Source organism: Rhinolophus sinicus, linkage group LG02 (assembly GCF_036562045.2).
Source record: "Rhinolophus sinicus isolate RSC01 linkage group LG02, ASM3656204v1, whole genome shotgun sequence".
Lineage (NCBI taxonomy): Eukaryota > Metazoa > Chordata > Mammalia > Chiroptera > Rhinolophidae > Rhinolophus > Rhinolophus sinicus.
The window spans coordinates 1070869-1090160 of NC_133752.1; the positions used below are offsets into that span (position 1 = coordinate 1070869).

Here is a 19292-nt window from a genome sequence, read left to right on the forward strand (position 1 = left end):
TTAAATGTTTATATTGGAAAAGAAGAAAGGTCTCAAATCACTATCTAAGCTTCTACCTTGAGAAACTAAAAAAAGAGAGCAAAAATTAATCCCAATGCAAGTAACAGAAAACTAATAGTTGAAATTAATGAAATTGTAAACAGGAAAGCAACAGAGGTAAATTAATGACACCCAAAGCTGCTTTTGCAAAAGACCAATAAAATTAATAAACCGCTACCCAAACTGTTCAAGAAAAAAAGTAAGGTAAAAATGATTAATTTCAGAAATAAAAGGGGGATATCACTACAGATCACACAGACATTAAGGACAGTAAAGAAACACTGTGAGCTATGATATGTCCATAAATTCAACAACTTAGACAAAGGGTGCCAATTCCTTGAAAGACATAAACTATTAACGTTCACTCAAGAGAAAACAGAAAATCTGAATAACCTACATCTATTATAAAAATTGACTGTAGTTAAGAACCAGCTCTCGCTCTCTCTCTCTCTCTCTCTCTCTCTCTCTCTCTCTCTCTCTCTCTCTCTCTCACACACACACACACACACACACACACACACGCATCCCCTCCCTTCCCAGTCCCAGATAGTTTTAATGTTGAATTCCACCAAATATTTAAGGAATAAACAACACCAATTCTATACAATTTCTACCAGAAAATAAAAGAAGAGGGAATTCTTTCTAACTAATTTTATAAGGCCAGTAATATCCTAATAGCAAAACCAGACAAAGATATTTCAAGAAAATAAAACTACAAACTATATTCTCTCAGGAATATAGGCACACAAAAAAATCCTAAACAAAATATTAGCAAATCAAATCCAGCAACAGAAACAATCCATCACAACCAAGTAGGATTGATCCCACAAATCCTAGCAGTGGCTGGTTCAACATTTGAAAATCTATCAATGTCATTCACCATATTAATAAAGAAGAAAATTCACATGATCATCTCAATAGATGCAAAAAAAGCATTTGACAAAATTAAACATCCATTCATGATAAAAACTATTCTTAGCAAACTAGGAATAAAAGGGATCCTCTGACATGACAAAGAGAATCTGTGACAAAACCTAAAGCTAGCATCATCATTAATAGTGAAAAATTCAATGTTTTCCCCTTAAGATTGGGTACAGGGCAAGAATGTCTACTCCTAACACTTCTGTTCAATGTAATATAGGAACTGCTAGCCAGCACAATAAGGCAAGAAAATAAAAAAGCACGCAGTACAAAGGAGGAAACAAGATGGTCATTAATCACTGCAGACATGGTTGTCTAGGTAGAAGGCCCTATGGACCCTACAAAAAGCTTCCTAGGAATAATAAACGAGTTGACCAAGATATCAAGTTAATACACAAAAATAAATTCTATGTCTACATATTACCAATGAAAAACTGGACATCGAAATTAAATAAGCAATGTCATTTATAATAGCACCCCAAAATACAGAGGGTGCCAAAAAATGTATATATATTTTAAGAAAGGAAAAAACTATTAAATTGTGATATTAGATATATACTGACAACAGAAGATGAATACAAGTCACATTTGACTTCTGAAATTACAAGAGGTGCTCAAAGTGGTTACCATCAGCGTCCAGACACTTGTGATTATGGTGAACTACTGCTTGAGCAACGTTGATCAAAGTGTCCACTTGTATACATTTTTTTGGCACCACTGTATTTAGGTATAAATCTGTATGATGAAAACTACAAAACCCTGATGAAAGAAATCAACGAAGCCCTAAATAAATGAAAAGATATACCATATTCATGGATTAGAATACTCAAAATTAATGTGCCAATGACCCCCAAATTCAACACAATTCCAATCAAAATCCCAATAGACTTTTTCATAGCTATCAACAAGCTGACTCTATAATTTATGGGTCATAGATCTAAATGTGAAACTCCAAAACTTTTAGAAGAAAACTTAAGAGAAAATCTTTGTGAGCTCAGGTTAGACAATAAGTTCTTAGATATACACCAAAAGCATAATCCATAAATAAAACAATTCAAACAACCCATGATGGAACACTTGGAACAATCCATAAAAAAAAAAATTTGGTTCCACCAAACCTTTGGTTTGTTAAGGGAATGAAAAGCAAGCCTCATACTAGGAGAAATTTCTTGCAAATCACATTGGAGTCAAAATATATAAAGAACTCTCAAAATATTCAGCAATGAGAGGTCCTTCTAGAAAGGTGGGCTGAGGAGCTCACTCTGATGTCAGTATCACCCTGACACCAAAGCTAGACATCGATATAACACCCATAAATACAGATGCAAAAAAGTCCTCAAAAAAGTATTAGCAAACTGAAGTCTAGCAACATATAAAAAGGACTATATACCATGACCAAGTGGGATTTATCTCAGGAAGGCAAAGTTGGTTTAAAATCCAAAAACAGTTCATGTAGCAGTAAGATTAGAGTGAATGACCAAAGACAAGTCATCATCACAACAGAATGTTAAGAGCACTCAACAAAATCCAACACTCATTCTTATTAAAATATCTCAGCCAACTAGGAACAGAAGAGAACTTCCTCAGCCCAATAAAGGGCATCTACAAATGGACTCACTGTGCGTAAGTAACTCAGTGTCTACGGCTGTACAAAACAGGACGTGTTCTGTCCCCAGCATGCCACGTCAGGGGCAGATCAGACTGCAGCTAAGGCACCCAGCTCAGAGCTCTTGGTGAGCACTGCGTGTACCGGGGTGCCGGTCCCCCTGCAAACACCACTGCCCTCCCCCGGCACAGAAATGCACGCTCTGCATCCCTCAGGTTCCCTTTTCTCAGCTCCCAGCAGTGCCTGGAGAGAGAAAGCGCTCGTCATGAAAAGTGGGCACACTTCTAGCACTTGTTTTCATGGTGAACTTTGTGTGTTTAAAAAAAGTGAGAGAGCTGATCTAGAAAAACTCAGTGTTAACAGCCTTTATTTCCCATTCAGCAAAAGGCAGGGTGCCAAGGTGATGTTTGAAGTTTGGCATTTGTGAAAAATGCCGGCAGTTGTAGGTGACAATGCTAAACAGGGAACCATCTGACCGTGAGGCCGTCCTCCCGCTGCCTTCCGCCCCCTGCGTCGCCTGGGCCTGGCACTGTCATCAGTCCAGTGACTGTCACCTTCGGTTTGGTCAAAGTTCCCAAACGGAAGATGCAACACGGGGGAGGTGGTGGAAAGACAGTGACGGACGGCAGCCCTGTCTTCCCTGGTGTGTCCTTGGAACCTCTGGAATGACAGTGAATAGCAGTGACCCGCACAACAAGGGTCACAGCTGGCCCCCCTTTGTCCTGGTCTGCACGTGATGACAGCAGCAGCATCTCTGGAGGCCACGTGAGGCACCCTTGATAGGCTGTCGGGAACCGATGAACACAGGCCCCCGAGGGCAGGGCCACGCCTGTGGCATCACTCCCGTCCTCAGCACCTCTGACCCTTCCTAGCCACAGGAGCAAGCAACAAATATTAACTGAATGAATGAAATGAAACAGAAATGATTTTCACAATAACCCAGCAGAGAGGCATTATTTTTATCATTCCAGAGATGAGAAAATTGAGTTTTCCAGACGTGCCATAACTTGCTAGAGCCACACTGCTAGGAACTGGGCTGGGATCTGAACTCAGGTCTGCCCAACACCAGGCTCTGCTGCCTCCAGAGTCTGCTCAGCGCCAGGTGCTTCCTGAGATCATTGTTCTTAAGAACACGAGGCAAACAGAACCAGTGAAAGCCACGGGAGCGAGCACAGCTGGTAGAGACAACAGAGTAAGGGCCCTTGGACCTCCCCAAGAGGGCTGTCACCACCGCACTGGAACTGATCTGAGCCCCAAGGGCAGTGCGGCCTGAGCCTGAGTGGTGCTGGGCGTCCTGTGAGTGGCTCAGGTGGCCTTGGCGAGTCAACCTCTCCGGGAATGCTCCTCCCCCTACACCCCCTGGCCTGTTCCTCCACCTCCTCAGCTTCCCTTCCATCATCACCTCCTCCACCTGTCCCTCTCTGACGCCCCTGTGCACTCTGTTTTCCACACTTTATCATCTTCCACATCATGGCTTATTTAGTGTGTTTGTTGTCTGTCTAATGCCCTCCAGTGCCCCCGACACCACAGGGCAGAGGTTTTGACCCGTTCAGCATGAGCACCTTGAACAGCCTGGCACACAGAAGTAAGTACTCAGTAAATGTCTGTGAATGAATGAATGCGGAGCGGCAGGAAGTGGGTGGGGCCGGAGAGGGAGGCGGGGGTCAGACACAAGGAGCCCTGGGGTAGGTGAGGAATCCAGACTTCACCCTGAGAGCGCTGGGGACAAATGGAAACTAAGAAGGGCTAGAGCACCGGGCTGGCACCTGAGGAAGGCCACCAGGTGCCCGCTGGTGGCCCGCGGGGAGAGTGGACCCCTGGAGGGGCGGCGGAGGGCCAAGGTGAGTGGCTGAGACTGGCAGCGGAGCAACGCCCAGGAGGCAGGGCCCACAGGACCTGGTGACCAGCTAGACACACTAGTTCCTGCCTGAGTGACCAGGGGCAGAGGTAGGTGTGGCATAAGCTGGTGAAATCACTGGGACTTCTTTTTTTGAAAGGCCTGAAGGAAAGCTGAATGAAGAGGGATTTGAGGGTCGTGACAGGGCAGTGGGAGCTGACGCTGCTGGTGAAGGAGGAGCACGTGCAGTGGCTCCAAGGCAGGAGGAGGAGCACATCAGGCTGCACAGCAAGAGGAGGGGGCTGGGAAGGGCGGCCAGCTGCCCGGGGGTCACCCTCTGGGAAGGGCGGCCAGCTGCCGGGGGGTCACCCCCTGGGAAGGGCGGCCAGCTGCCGGGGGGTCACCCCCTGGGAAGGGCGGCCAGCTGCCCGGGGGTCACCCTCTGGGAAGGGCGGCCAGCTGCCCGGGGGTCACCCTCTGGGAAGGGTGGCCAGCTGCCCGGGGGTCACCCTCTGGGAAGGGCGGCCAGCTGCCCGGGGGTCACCCCCTGGGAAGGGCGGGGCAGAGGAACAGGGTGACTGGGTGGGCAGAGCAAGAGGCCAGGCCACCAGGGAGAGTGAGCCTCTGCCCGGCAGGGTGGGCACGGCGTGGGCCCGAGGGGCGTGGGCAGTGTGACTGCAGAGAACAGGCTCACCAGACTACCAGGAAGGACGTCGGGAAATACGGAGAGCAGGGCATTTGTGGAGCTGTGAGGGCCACAGGCTATAGGCGAGTGGGAGCTGCCCCGCACCCGCGGACACATGCGGAGCCTCCGGAAAACTGGGCAACGCTACACAGCTTCTCACACGCTCGAGAATATTCATCGCAGCACTGCTGTTTTCTTCTTGCAGCACTGTTTCCAATAGTGGAAAACTGGAAAATATCTAGTATATTTACACAAGGAAATACTTATACAGGAGCCAAGATAAATGAGAGCCACTTCTGTCAACGTGGATAAATCTCAAAAACACAATGTCGCATGAAAACAGAAAGCTGTGTAAGGATAAGTACATATGATACCATTTATATAGTGTTTAAAAATAGTACAAAAATCTCACCTATTATTTAAGGAAATAGATGAAAAAGGGATGATACACTGTAAAATTGGGAGAGAAAGGGGAAGCGATTTGAAAAGGACACACTTGGGAAAGGATGAATGTACTTGGCTCTAAATGTACCAGTGACGTCTAAGCTTTTAGGCAGATGATGGACACGCGCACGCTCATTACATTGGGTCCATGTCTTATTCTCACTGAGCTCTGGGAGCCGGAGGATGGGGTGGGGGCATCAAATAAGACTTCCTGACGGACATGTCCCCTGAGTTGATGTTGGAGAACTAAGCAGGCAAAGAGGCTGGGCTGGAGGAAGAGGTTTTCAGGGACCTCAGGGGACGGAAAAGGTATCTAAACAGATGTAAGCAGAACAATGGCTTGAAGGGAAGGGAAAGCATGAAGGGTCAATGAATCACAGATTATATCAAACCATTAACCATCATATGACAAAATCTTAGTTTGGCTCCAACTCAGTTACATACCAAAGATCTATTATAGTACAAGCATGCTAACAAAATATTGCACATATAGTTAGAACAAAAAAGAAAACTAACAGGGAAAAGAGACTCACAAAGCAAAAAGTCAGCTGAAGAATGCCTGGATTTTAACATTTCCAATCAATACATTTAAAAACCGTGACATTAAAAAGTGTTTTAAAAAATACCAACCTAGAAGAAGAAGGTTGGATACTTGGGATACTAAAGAATTCATGAAAATACAACGTGAAAGTTCGGATACTTTGAATTACAAAATGTTGACGAATTCTGAGCCAATATCACGAGTGGCACTGCAGTGAAATGAGGACATTGACAAAAACTGGCCTTGTCATTGTAGAAACATTAGAAGGGATATCTAAAGCCACACCTGATAAGCAGGTATTAGATGATGAGGAAAGGGTAAGAATGTAGCCCCTGGCAAGTGCAATGAGAACGGGGTCCTCAGGCCTCTGTAAAAACACGAGAGTCCTAACAGGGACATACAAAACAAGGGGTGACAGGCATGAACCCTAACATATCTGAATCAGGGAAAAGGAGAATTTAGACAAACAGAAGACATCACGACTAGGGTGAACAACGTGACAGTCTGGCTTGGGAAAGAAGCGTGGCCCACACTGTCACCACGCGGTCATCTTGACGATGATCCCAAATCAGGTGACTTGGAGACACTGGAAGACGACTCAGGAGCGCATCACACATCCAGTTCTTCATTCAATAAATACTCAGCACCTACTATGTTCCAGGTGTTCCAGGTATAGAGCCAGGCCTGGGGATATGCCTGTGAAGCAGGCAGAAAGGGTCCCTGTTCTCATGGAATTTACAGTCCACTGAGGCAAACAGGAGGCTAAAACACACTGTAATAAGCACCACGATAGGGACAGTGCAGGGAATATCTAGGAGGTCACTAGAACACGGTTCTGATAAATCAAATATTAATTCATGAACTGTTCAACGCTAACAGAACATAAAGAACGCAGGGTTTCAGTAGGAGTAAAAAGTATCAGATGGGAGCTTCTACTTCCACTTGGGATGTATACAGTTGAAAAGAAAGTACTCCCATCCAAATATTGAGGAAAAGACAGATAACCTATACAACTATCCCTTTCTTAAGCCCAGCAGAGAACTGATCAGTGCATGCATGTGAGGAAACCACCAAAGGCAGGGGAAAACCCATCCAAAGCGATTAGAAAATAGTGCAGGACACTCATATAGGGCCAGGAATAGTTCCTGTTCCCATAAGTCATTCTTGGAAAACTCATAATTCATGGGACAATAGGTAGAATACTCATGAAGGTCTTTCCTCAGGAGTGGGGAATAATTAGCTAGCCTTAGATGAAGCACCTCTACGGACCTGCCTCACACATGATAAAAGCAAGACCAGAAAGCAATAAACTGTGTCCAAATAACTTAACTCATCCCAGAACAAAGCTCAGGAATATTTACAGGAATGCAAAAAGGTCCACACCCAAAACAATTTAAAATCTACAATGTTTAGAATCCAAACAAAGATTACCAGGTACAAAAAAGAAGGAAAATAGACTTGTAATGAGGATAACCATCTACTGAAACTAATCTATAATGGACAGAGATGTTGAAATTACAGACAAGAACATTAAAACAGAAAACAGTATAACTGCATCCAAAATAATGAAAAAATTAAGTAGAGACATGGATGGCATAAAAAAAGATCCCAACTGAATTTCTAGAAATAAAAAACTATAAATATACTCAGTGGGATTAATATCAGATTTGACATGACAAGAGAAAAGATTAGTGAACTACAGGACACAGTAATAGAAACTATTCAAATTGAAACAGAAAAAAAAAATCCAAGGAAAAGAAGAAAAATGAGTTTCAGTGAGCTATGGGATAAATTCAATTGACCTAACATATGCAATTATAAGTGCAGTTCCCAAGGGAGAGGAGAGAGAAGGAGGAACATAACAAATACGTGAATAAAAATTGCCAATAATTTTCCAGATTTGATAAAAAAATTATAAACCCACAGATCTAAAAAAACATGAAAAGAATTACCCCAAGGCACATCATAATCAAATTTCTCAAAACCAGTGATTATAAGAAAAATCTAATAACAGCCAGAATAAAAGACACATTACATGTAGAGAAACAGAGATAATGATGACAGTAGATTTCTTGTCAGAAACAATGAGAAGGGAGTAAAGTAACATCTTCAAAGTGCTGCAAGAAAAAACTTTCAACCGAGAATTTTATGCCTCACAAAAATAACTTTCAAGAACAAAGGTGAAATAATTTTCAGACATACAACAGACCCACTCTACAAGAAATGTTAAAGGGTGTCCTTTAGGCAGAAGGAAAATGATGCCAAGTAGAAATCTGGATATACACAAGGAAATGGTAACTGCATGGGTAAATATTCAGGACTTTTAGTATTTAAATCTGTTTAAAAGAGCATGGTCTAGTTAATAAAAAATATACTGTGGAATTTATAACTTAAAATATATATTAATAATAGCATAAAGGCCAGGAGAAGAGAAATGGAATTATGCTGTTGTAAGGTTCTTATACCATATGTGGAATGATATAACGTTGCTTGAAGATAGGCTGTAATAAATTAAAGATGTACACTGTAAACTCTAAATTAACCACTAAAATAATGAAACATAGAGTTATAGCTACTATGTAAGAAAGATAAAAGAGAATCATTAAAAACTCAATGAATCCAAAAGAAGGGAGAAACAGAAGAAAAGGGGACCAAAGAACAATTGGGAAAACAATTAGAAAACAAATAGCAAGATAATTGACTTCAATCTTATCCTATGAATAATCACATAAAGTGTAAATGCACTAAATAGCCCAATTAAAAGGCAGATACTGTCAGAATAGACAAAAACCAAGACCAATTATATGCTTCCTACAGTAAATGTACTTTATATATGAAGAGACAAATAGTTTAAGAGTAAAAGGATGAAAAATGCCATGCTAACACTAGTCAAAAGAAAACACAGTGGCTATTTTAACATTAATATTAGATAATATTTTGATTAATTTTATTATTTATAAAATTTTAAATGTATTTTATTATTTTAAACTAATATTTTGTATTAGACAAAATAGATTTCAGAGCAAATAATATTACCAGGGATTTAAAAAAGGTTATTTCCTAGAAATAAAAGGGTAAATTCCTCAGGAGGACACAACAAACCCTAACAACAAATCGCTATCAACACTATCAAACAAATTGATTAATTGGTATTTATAGAACATTCCACCCTACAATAACAGCACATTCTTTCAAGTGCACACGGAACAGTTACCAAGACGGGCCATAAAGCAAGTCTGAATAAATTTACAAGGATTCAAATCATGCAAAGTATATCCTTTGACCACAGTGAAATAAAATTAGAAATCAGTAATAGAAAGATATTTGGAAACTAAATAAACTTCTAAATAACCCATGGGTCAAAGAAGACATAGAAAGTGTTACTAGAAAGTTTTTTGAACTGAATGAAAATGAAAATACAATATATCAGAATTTACTGAGTTCCAGAAAGCAGGGGCAAATTTATAGCAGCAAATGCCTATATCAGGAAGGAAGAAATGTTTCAAATCAATAAACTCAGTTTCTACCTTAAGAAACTAGAAAAGGGAGAGCAAATTAAACCCAAAGTAAGCAGAAGAAAGAGAATGATAAACATCAAAGCATAAATCAATGAAATAAAGAACAAAAACAATAGATAAAATCAATGAAACCAAAACCGGATCGTGGGGAAAAAAGTGAGAAGACACAAATTACCCATGTTAGGAATGAGAGAGGTGACATCACCACAGTATTGAAAAGAATAAGGGATTGCTATGAACAACTTTATGCCAATAAATTAACAATTTAGATGAAATGTACAAATTTCTTGAAAGACAAACTATCAAGCTTCACTCAAGAAGAAACAGATAACCTGAATAGCCCTATGTCTATTAAAGAAGTTTAATTTGTAGTTAACTACCTTCCCACAAAGAAGCCTCCAAGCTCAGATGGCTTTACTAGTGAATTCTATTAATCAAGGAGGAAATAAAAATAATTATATACAAATTCTTCCAGAAACTTGAAGAAGGGGGAATACTTCCAATTCCTTGTTTGAATTTAGTACTATCCTGATACCAAGACCAAAGACATTACAATAAAAGAAAACTAACCAATATCCATCATTAGGAAATAGACGCAAAGATTCTAAACAAAGTTTTAGCAAATTTAATCCAACTATGTATATACAGAGGGTGCCAAAAAAAATGTATACACATTTTAAGAAAGGAAAAAACTGTATTAAAATCGTAGTACAATGAATAACGCTACCATTCATTTGATTAACACCATTCTTTTGAGCGAACGTCATACCATACCATTGCTACCATAATTCAACTTTGAAAAGTAATACATAGATATCATTTCTTAAAATGTGTAGTTTTTGGCACCTCTGGTATATATAAAGGGTACTACATCAAGACCAAATGGGCTTTATTCTAAGAATGCAGAGTTGGTTTAACATTTGAAAAATCTACCACTAATCTAACAAATTTAAAGAAAAACCATATGATCATCTCAATAGATACAAAACAGAATTTGACAAAATCCAATATCCAGATAAAAAAATCTCAGGAAACTGTTATTTAAGGGAACTCCCTCAACCTGGTTAAAGGTACTTACGTAAAATCTACAACTAACAGCATTTTTACCAATGAAATTGAGTGCTTTTCCTAAGACCTAGAACAAGATGACATGTCTGCTCTCACCACTTCTATTCAACATAGTACAGAAGGCTCTGGTCAGTATAACCCAGCAAGAAAAAGAAATCAAAGGAATCCATATTGGAAAGGAAGAAACAAACTTTATTCACATATAACATGATCATCTACATAGAAAACCAGATGGAATCTGCAAAAAGAATGACTAGAACTAAGGTTGCAGGATGCAAAATCAAAACACAAAAATCAATTGTATATCTATACAGTAGCAATGAAGAGCTGGGCATTGAAACAACACAATTTACAATAGTATCAAAAATATGAAATATTTAAGATAAATCTGACAAAGTATTCAAAAAGACCTCTACTCTGAAAACTACAAAAGCTTGCTCAGAAAAATTAAATGAGACCCAAATAAATGAAGAGCTATACCCTTTTTAAGAGATGGAAGACTAAATATTGTTGAGATGTCAATCTCCCTAAATCAAGTTCTAGATTCAATGTAATCCCAACACAATCCTCAGCAGACTTTTTTGAAGAAACTGACAAGCTGATTATAAAATTCACATGGAAACACGAAGGACCCAGAATAACCAAGTTATTTTTTAAAAAAGAACAGCGTTAGAGGCGTTAAACACTCCTGGTCAAAATAAAATAAATAAGTCCTAGAGATGTAATGAAAGGAATGGTGACTACAGTTAATAATATTGTTTGTATATTTGAAAGTTGCTAAGAGTAGACCTTAAAAGATCTTATCATAAACAAACAAAAAAATTGTAACTATGTGTGATGATGGATGTTAACTAGACTTACTCCAGTGATCATTTTGCAATTTATGCATATATCAAATTATTATGTTGTACACCTGAAACTAATATGTGTTATATGTCAATTATATCTCAATAAAAACACACTTTTCTCTTTGTAGCACGGAAGTACCACACTTACAAACACCACTACTACGAGCGTTTACCATCACCTCTGTGAATGCATCACAGAAGAGCTATCACATCCACTCCCTGACAATACCCTCTTTTCAAAGCATCGTGCTTGTACAACACATTTTTATAATCATCCTTGTTATTTGTGTATTTAAACACTTCTCTAAATGCATCACAGAATGGCGAACACATCCCTTCATTTGGAAAAAAAAGAAAGAATAATGTTGGAGGAGTTACACACCCCAATTTAAAAACTTACCAGAAAGCTACAATAATCAAGACATGACACTACAGACATTCAGACCAACTGGACAGACTGAGAGGAAAGAAGTAAACCCTTGCACTTATGGTGCATTCCTTTTTTGACAAAGGTGTTGAGGCAATTAAATGTGGGGAAAGGATGTTCTTTTCAACAAATGGTACTGGGGTGGGGGGTTGGCCGGATGGCTCAGCTGGTTAGAGCAGGAGCTCTGAACAGCGGGGTTGCTGGTTCGATTCCCACATGGGCCAGTGAGCTGCGCCCTCCATAACTAGACTGAAGGCAATGAGCTGCCGCTGAGCTGCCAGTAGGGTGGCTGGATGGCTCAGTGGCTTAGAGCGTGAGCTCTGAACAGCGGGGTTGCCAGTTCGATTCCCACATGGGATGGTGGGCTGCACCCCCTGCAACTAAAGATTGAAAATGGCGACTGGACTTGGGAGCTGAGCTGCGCCCTCCACAGCTAGACTGAAGGACAATGACTTGGAGCTGATGGGCCCTGGAGAAACACATTGTTCCCCAACATTCCCCAATAAAATCTTTAAAAAAAACACACAAAAAAACAAATGGTACTCAGACAACTGGATATCCACTTACAAGAAGATGAATTTAGATATTTGCTTCACACCATATATAAAAATCAATTCAAAATGGATCATAACTCTAAATGTAAAGCCAGAAACTATAAAACTTCTAGAAGAAAACAGGATACAATCTTTGTGATCTTAGTTTAAGCAAAGATTTCTGAGCTGTAACACCAAAAGCACGGTCCATATACATGTAAGAACACGTTGATGAATCAGAATTTGTCAAAATTTAAAACTTCTTCAAAAGATGGTGTCAAAAGAATGAAAAGACATACCACAGACTGGAAGAAAATATTGGCAATCTATCTGAGAAAGGACTTGTATCTAGAAAATATAGAAAACTGTCCAAATCCAGTGATAAGAAGACGAACAGTCCCTAAAAAAGTTCAGATTTGACTAGATGCTTCACTGCACAAGAAAAATGGAGGGCAGGCAAGCACACGGCAAGATGCTCAACATTAGGCAATGAAAACCCTATCTATGAGAATGGCTAAAAGTAAAGACTGGCCACCAGTGCGGGCGGGGATGTGGAGGGAGTGGAACTCACTCACTGCCGATGGGGATGGCAAATGGTGCAGCCGCTTTGGGAAACAGTTTGGCGGTTTCTCAAAAAGTGAAACATACACCTACCATTGACCCGGCTGTCCTACTCTGGTATTTACTCAGAGAACCGAAACTACATGTCCACAGAGGACTGTGCATAATAATGACCCACACTGGACACGATCCCCAAACTGGAAACGACCTAAATATCGATCAACAGGCGAATTGATAAACAAATTGTGTTACGTAGATTCAACAGAGTACTATTCAGCAATAAAAAGGAACGAACTACTGAAATACAGAACAACATGGCTGAATCTCAAAACAATGCTGAGTAAAAGAAACGAGATGCAAAAGACTCCATACTGTGCAATCCCACTTATATAATACAAATTTCCAGAAAATGCAAACTAATCTGTAGTGACAAAAAAGCAAGTCAGTGGTTGCCTGAGGACATGGTGAAGATTGGGGTGGGGGAGGGAGAGATTACAAAGGGGCACACGGATACTTTTGGGGTGATGAATAGTTCATTATGTTGAGTGTGGTGATGGTTTCATGGTCATATACATGTATCAAAACTTATTAAATTGCTTGTAATATGTGAAGTGTATTGTATGTCAATTATACCTCAGTAAAGCTGTTAAAACTTGAAGTAGAGTTTCCTAATCCTGGTAAGATACTGTGAGCATGGTGTACTGAATGCTGCTGCAAAAATGGGACCGAATACATAGGGCAGCAATCTGAGGTCCTGATAAATGAATAGCAGCAGGCAGACTGAAGAAGCAGTTCAGTCATTTCTTCACCTTGGTCCTCCTGCCACGTGGTCCCAGATAAGGGGCCAGTGGCATGAAGTGTGCAGCAGACTAGGAATACTGAAGCCTCAGATTTCTGGCTAGAAGAGCAAAAAAACAGAGTGGCAAAGAACCACAAATTAACTATGGAAACAACGGAGAAGGAGGGGCTTGGAGAGACGGTGTCGCAGAGCTGTTTGTAATCCACTGGGAGCAGCTTGAAGCTGCACACGTGTAGATAGCGCCCTAAATGGCACACGAGACTTGAGAACTGAACAGACAGAGACCACGGCTCCATTCCCAGACTGCCCACTGGGTGGCCATCATTTGGGAATATCTGCATGAGCCTCAAAAGGCTTTGAAAACTGCACACTGGAAGCACAGCTCATGGAGGCAGGTCATAAGTTGCAGCCCGAACTAACCAGGCTGACTGCCTACTGAAACAAAAATACGAACATTTTAATGGGATCCCTAAACAAGACCCAGACTATCATAACCCAATATTCAAAATGTGTAGGATACAGCCCAAGATTACTGGACACATGAAGAAGCAGGAAAATCACAAATCACATGGCGAAAGACAATCAAAAGACACCAAAGACAAGATGATACAGGTACTGGCATTATTTGACAAAGACTTTAAAACACTATTATAAAAAAACTCCAATGTACTTATCACATCTATTACTGAGACTGGAGTTGAATCAATTGAATCAACTATTCCCTCCCAGTTATTAAATAAACCATAACCCGTTATGCCTTCATTAAAATGTCAAAATATGGGAAAGATGCAAGCCAACCAAAGACAAAAACATTTTACATTTTTCTATTATTAGAAATAAACACAAAGCAGAACACAAAAGTGGGTGGTAAGAGCTTCAGCAGTCAACTGGTAACAATAACTTTCTCTTGGCACATGTGTGTGGGAAACTGGCTTTCTGGAAATGTTATAATCTGGTTTTTAAAAATAGTAGTCAGGTGCATTTTGTGTGCTTTAAACAACAAACTGTAATTCAAGCTCTAGCCATCTTACGGCACCATCATGTATCCTACGTAGTATCTACGGACAGCTGGATTCAAGTTTTACATGTGAAACAGATGAAGGCAAAGAAGTTCCATGAGAAAACAGAGGTGACTCTAAGTACTAATCTTGGAGCCGAGGAAGGCCAATCTAAGAGGGCACTAAAGCAGGAACAATAAGGGACTTCAACAGAGGGAAGTCACCACAGGTACCAGGACGGCCCCCTTGACAGGACAGTGCCAAGAGCTGACAGCCCATCTCTAAGCACAGCTATTCAAAGCAAAAACATAAAATGCTTTGAACTAGTAATTCCACAGCCGAGCATCTCTCCACAAAACACAAGCACTGACAGACACACAGGACGCATGCGTGAGGCTCAGTGCGGAGATGCTGGGAGAGGGCAAGGCCTGGGCTGAAGCCCGTGCCAGCCGGAGGAGCCGCGGCTGGAGGACTGGCAGGGGACACAGACAAGAGTGGAACGGGACTCTGTCAGGTGACCTGCACAGCTCCCACGAGTGGCTGCTGACAGAAAAAAAGCAAGAGGCCAAAAAATAAGATTCTAATTCTGGAAAATAACTAACGACAAAGTCATTCCATGTCTCTATGCATATATGTATAGATACATATTGGTCTGTAGAAGATTACAGTATAAGTCTGGAGGAAACATGCATGCTACCATAGGCTGCCATGGGCACTGGGATTGAGGGTAGGGGGCTGATACCTGGTGCGGTGAGGGAGTGTCTACAATAAAAACAGCACATGTGATGTCATCCCACTCACGTAAACATGTGTACCTGCGCGTGCATCAGGAGATAAAATAGAGGATGGTCACCAAAATGTTAACGATGGTTATCGCAGGGCTGTAGAGTTTGAGGTGACTTTTACTTTGTTTTTTTATCTATTTGAATTCTTTAGAATTATTGTATATTATTTTTATAATAAAAAAGCCATTTTAAGTATGGCAAACAGAATTTGTATTTAAAAAATTAAAGGGCAAAAGAAAAATGGAGAAAAAGAATTCTACATTTTGCAAAGGGTTAATCTTTATTATATGGGAGCTTTTCTTTACCTATAGGAAAAAATGAAATCCTCTAGAGACATGGGCAAATGACATGAACAGACAATTCACAGAAGAATAACTGTCTTATACAGTCAAACTCAATTTTTAAAGGAATAGAAATTTAAAAATCAAGCCAGGGAACAGTAACCAAAACCAGACTCCTTCAATTGGCAAGGATGGAGGGGACCAAGCATTTCAGGCATTGTTTGGTTGGGAATGTAAAATACTGTTTTTGGAGGAAACTTTAGTGATGCTTTAAAACTACACATATACTTTGACTCAGAAATCCCACCTCTAGGAATTTCTGCTATGGAAATACATCATCAGGAAAATGTACCCCAAATATAGCATCTCCGTGTGAAACAATGAAAACTGGCAACATCAGGTACAGCACAAAGCAGCTGTTAAAACGATGATGCAGACTGTCTGTTAATGGGGTGTCCAATGCACCCATTATCTTTGCATCTCCTCTTTCCACAAATTCAACTGAAATAACCAAAAAATAAAGAAGTAAAACTAGAGCATCACTGAAAACCTCGAAGAGTGCTACCCACACACCAGAGATATTAGAAATTTCTGGAAGAGAAGATAGCAGAACAAGAGATTAATCTGGAAACAGAAAAGAAAACAGGACCTTAGGACCCCTGTGGGGAAAAGCAAGGACCTCCATCAAAAGTGAGTTTTCCCATAGAATTCCCAGGTGAGCAGCAGCTTCAACCAAGAGAAAGGGCTCTGTGAGCACAGCAGGTGGAGAAATGAACCCGAGGCTGCGAGGAAGCGTTCGTACCAGTACTAATACTAGGCCCAGGATAAAGACCGCGGAAGAGCTCCTGAAGCAGGAGATACCAAACAAGACCCTCCCAGCACGGATTCCAGGACCGACAGACAGCTGCTGAATCGACAGGCCTGCGGAGGGCGTCCTTCGCGGAAAAGCCACAGCTCCGGCGCAGCCAGCGCGGGTCTGCCCAACCCCCGCGCCTCTCTCCCGGGTGCAGTCACCCCCTCTGCTCGTGTGCCGCAGGTACACAGTACACGTGAAGGCCCAGGTGAAGCGGCAGGATGCAGTGAGGGCCGCGAACAGAGAGGGGGAAAAGGCAGATTACAAAAGGAAGGGCAAGAGGACAGGTTTTTCATTCTATAAACTTTCATATTACCTGAATTTCTTTACCATGAACACACATTCATATGTACATGTTATATAGTGCATATTTAAATAATTCATATATTTAATTCATATACTTAAACAATTAAAATATTTCCATCTAAATTAGATTCAGAACAATATTGATGTATAGTATCAAGACATCTTAAAATTAAAGAGCATAAAATAAAAATTTAATTTCTGTAGAAAACTAGTATTTTATACATACAAGTGCTTAGCAAAAAGTCTGGAAGGATAGACACCAAAATTTTAACCACAGTTAATTCTGCATGGTGGAATAACAGATGACTTTTATTAGGCGTTTTTTTTTTTTTTCTTCTTACATTTCTTTTCCTTTCTTAAGGAACTCCAGTAAGGAGAAATTAGTAATGAGTCATCTTTAATTCAAAAATACAAAGCCATTTAAAAAGTTAATTGCTTTAACAATATTTAGATTCAATGTAATCCCTATCAAAATACCAATGGCATTTTTCACAGAACTAGAACAAATAATCCTAAAATTTACATGGAACCACAAAAGACCCCGAATAGCCAAAGCAATCCTGAGAAATAAGAACAAAGTGGGAGGTATCACACTACCTGATATCAAATCATACTACAAGTAATCACAGCATGGTATTGACATAAAAACAGACACATAGATCAATGGAACAGAATAGAGAGACCAGAAATAAAGCCACGCTAATATGGTCATTTTAATCTATGACAAAGGAAGCAAGAATTTACATCGGGGAAAAGACAACCTATTCAATAAATGGTGCTGGGAAAACTGGACAAATTCATGCAAAAAAATGAAACTGGACTACCTTCTTACACCATATACAAGAACAAATTCAAAATGGATTAAAGACTAAGATCCAAAACCATAAAACTCCTAGAAGAAAATATAGGAAATAAACTCACAGCTATTATCCTTAGTAATATTTTTACTGATATATCCCCTCAGGCAAGGGAAACCAAAGAAAAAATAAACAAATGGGACTACATCAAACTAAAAGTTTTTTCACAGCAAAGGAAACCATCAACAAAACAAAAAGACATCCTACTGAATTAGAGCAGATATTCGCTAATGATACATCTGATAAGGGGTTAATATCCAAAATTTATAACTCACACAACTCAACACCAAAAAAGCAAACAGTCCAATTAACAAATAGGCAAAGGATCTGAATAGACATTTCTCCAACGAAGACACACACATGGCCAACAGACATATGAAAAGATGCTCAACATCACTAATCATCAGAGAAATGCAAATAAAAACCACAGTGAGTTACTACCTCACTCCGGTCACTCCGAGCAGAATGGTCATCAATAATAAATCAACAAACAATAAGCATTGGTGAGGATGTGGAGAAAAGGGAACCCTCGTGCACTATTGGTGGGATTCGTAAATTGGTGCAGCCACTATAGAAAACAGTATGGAAATTCCTCAGAAAATTAGAAATAGAACTACCTTATGACACAGCAATTCTACTCCTGGGTATTTATCCAAAGAATTCCAAAACAATAATTTGAAAAAATACATGCCCCTCTATATGTACTGCAGTGCTATTTACAATAGCCAAGATATGGAAACAATCAAAATGCCCATCAATAAACAATGGGATAATGAAATTGTGGTACATTTATACAATGGGATATTACTCTGCCATAAAAAAGAATGAAATCTTACCATTTACAACATGGATGAACCTAGAGCATATTATGCTAAATGAAGTAAGTCAGATTGAGAAAGACAAATACTACATGATCTCATATGTGGAATCTAAAGAACAGAATAAATGAGCAAACAAAACAGAAATAGACTCATAGCTACAGAGAACAAACTGATAGTTGTCTGACGGGAAGAGGGTAGGGGGATGGGTGAGGAAGGTGAAGAGATTAGAAAGCACAAATTGGTAATCACAAAATAGTCATGGGGATGTAAAATACAGTATGGGGAATCTAATCAATAATGTTGTAAAGACTATGTAGGGTGTCAGATGGGTACTGGACTTATTGGAGGATCACTTTATAGATTGTATAAATGCCTAACCACTGCACTGTACACCTGAAACTAATATAAAATAATATTGAATGTCAACTATAATCTGAGTGTATATGGTCACAGGATGTAAAGCACAGCATAGGGAATACAGTCAATGGTACTGTAACAGCTATATACAGTATCAAAGTGGGAGTAGACTTGGGGGGTATCATTTTGTGAGGGGTGTAAATGTCT

The 19292-nt window shown here is 40.1% G+C and overlaps 1 protein-coding gene across 1 annotated transcript in view; it reads right to left on the reverse strand.

Annotated features, from left to right (window-relative positions):
• HAUS3 (HAUS augmin like complex subunit 3) overlaps positions 1 to 19292 on the reverse strand; it is a 141624-nt gene that overhangs the window by 49507 nt on the left and 72825 nt on the right. The gene's annotated exons all lie outside the window — the stretch shown is intronic.